Source organism: Mus caroli, unplaced genomic scaffold, assembly GCF_978045245.1.
Source record: "Mus caroli unplaced genomic scaffold, Mus_caroli_1 scaffold_5, whole genome shotgun sequence".
NCBI lineage: Eukaryota > Metazoa > Chordata > Mammalia > Rodentia > Muridae > Mus > Mus caroli.
The window spans coordinates 40304342-40306853 of NW_028227260.1; the positions used below are offsets into that span (position 1 = coordinate 40304342).

A 2512-nucleotide genomic window follows, 5' to 3' on the forward strand; every position below is an offset into this window, starting at 1 on the left:
TTAGTCAGTTGGCTTTGCTTTGTCAGTGTTCCAATAGACACCATGAAGAAACAGATTTTCAAAGAAATCATGAGCTCACGTGAAATTGCTGTTTCTTTAGTCTCATTCCTTACTTGAATCTTCCTAGACAAAAATGATATAAATAAGTATTGATTCTGTTATTAAAAATTAAAAGTGACTAGGGACATTTTTTGGAAATCAAAGATGTGTCTGCTATTATATCTTTAAAAAAAAACAAAAAACAAAAAACAAACAGAGCAGGGCAGTGGTATCGCACACCTTTAATCCCAGTACTTGGAGGGCAGGTGGATTTCTGAGTTCGAGGCTACCCTGGTCTACAGAGTGAGTACACAGAGAAACCTTGTCTCAAAGAACAAACAAACAAAAAAACAAAACAAACAAAAATGGATCTGAGAGACACATGATGGTACAGATATGCATTTTAATCCCTGAACTGATGAGGCTGAGGCAAGAGGATCAGATGTTGACTGATAAATAATGAGGGGGTGTCTTAAAGACTAAAACTTTTCTTTTGAAAAAGAGAAATCTTAATTGGGACAAGAAAGTCAACCTGTTTCTGACAACATTCAATGAACATGTTTTCTCAACGTATTGGTAGCACACTACTCATTACGTCTATACTATCTCCTGCACACATTCCTGAAACCTAACAGTTTTTCTTTTTATGTCTCATCAAGGTAAGTGTAGCTTCAAATCTCCTGAGGCTCCTGAGGCAGACACCTGCTCTGACATTGCCAACTTAGGAGGCAACAGCCTGGGTCTGGAAGAATCAGGAGCACTGGAGAATGAGATAGGATCCAGCATTGACTTTGAAGACGTCTTTACATTGGAGGCAGATATCTATCTTTCCCAACTCTTCATCACCCTCACAACAAAGACCAAGTGCAAGCCCATGAAAACTGGAGTTATCAGCAGCTCCTCCAACCAGGTGAGGAAGAATGACCACAAAGCCTCCAAGCTCCTTGATAGAGTTTCTTGCGCCAATATTCAGTGCCAGGACCTGGTAGATGTAGAGGGGGCTGTGGGGAGTGCTGGGGACAGAGAAGGGGCTATTGACAATATCCAAAAGCATTTGAAGACAAGGCTCCGAAAGCAGCCCCAGAAGAAGACACAGCAGAGCTAGAGGACAGGGGCAAGAAAGGCAAAGTGGGCCTTTGAACAACTCCAAGAAACAGAGGAACTTAAGAGGTCAAGGAACAGAGTAAAAACAGAAGAGAAGCCCACCATCACCAAGACCAAGAGGAAGAGGAATCCACCTGAGCTCAGCCACAACATCTTTAAAAGGTCTTGAACCCACCTCAGCATGTACATGCTGGAGTCCATGCAGGTCTTTCACACACTAGGGAAGAAGGGTGAAAAGAAACCTGGCATCTTCCTCTAAGGTGGTCTGAAAACATTTAGCAGCAACAAAGATCCTGCACTAGGCCCAGACATCACAGAACTGATGGATATGCTACATGGGGTCAGGGTTCTGAAAAAGAACCCAGGCAAGAATCAGAGAGCAGAGAGCAGTACTCATGGAAATGTCCATCTCGGTCCCAGTAAGAACTGCCCCACCTGAGCAAGTCAGGTTAGTACCTCTGTCTTTCCCAACCCTGGATAAGCCTCAAGTAAGACCTGATTTTAAGAGCCTCTCTCCCTGGCTTCACACAGGGCCACAACATCTTATACTGTAGGTAATTATTCCCACTCAGCTCAGCCTACCACACTCAGGCCACACCAAACAGCTCCTGTCAGGACATCTTTGATGGCCTCTGCCAAAGCAGCCCTGGCAATTTTTTCCAGTGCCACATGACATTATGTAACCAACCCATCCAGTCTAGTGCTGTGCTTCATTTCTCTGCCTCAAGGCCTGAACCTTATGGAGCATCATCTTACAATTCACTCCAGGAGGGGGCCATGAAGAAGGGAACTCAACAGGAATTAGAGAATGCTGCCAAGTATACCTCTTCTGGGAAACTACAGATTTTCCTTCAGAGGGAAAAGGATATGGAAATTTCTCGATATTATAGCGATGCAATTTAAGAGCTGGACAGATCTTTACAACAAAGAATTTTTCTCCATGGACAAGAAGAGATATAGTCACCGTTACAGATATATACAAGGACAGAGGAATGTGTAAATATGTATATACATAGGTACATGTGTGGGAATTTAGAAGACTAAATGGATAGACAAATTATTTATATCCATATATATTTGACTACATACTAAAATTGCCTAAAATATGTTAAGTTGGTTATTTTATTTGTGACTAATATGTCTACTTGTGGAGAGCCGTGAGCAATCGCTATTACAAGATGGCGCCGGCTTCCGCTGTGCCTAACTGGTAAACAAGTAATGTGCGCAGGTGCAAGAGTGAATTCGTGCCAAGTCACTGCCCATCCCAGGTGTAGCAATGAGGCGATGGGCAAGCAACAAATCAGGTGCTGACACGCCACTCCAAGGTGTATATAAGCAGCACCATTTTCCGGGGTTCGGGGTCTTCTTC

The 2512-nt window shown here is 43.2% G+C and overlaps 1 pseudogene; it reads left to right on the forward strand.

Annotated features, from left to right (window-relative positions):
• The first annotated feature begins 685 nt into the window (after positions 1–685).
• LOC147004582 (uncharacterized protein C2orf78 homolog pseudogene) lies at positions 686–1816 on the forward strand (annotated as a pseudogene).
• The last annotated feature ends 696 nt before the right edge of the window (positions 1817–2512 follow it).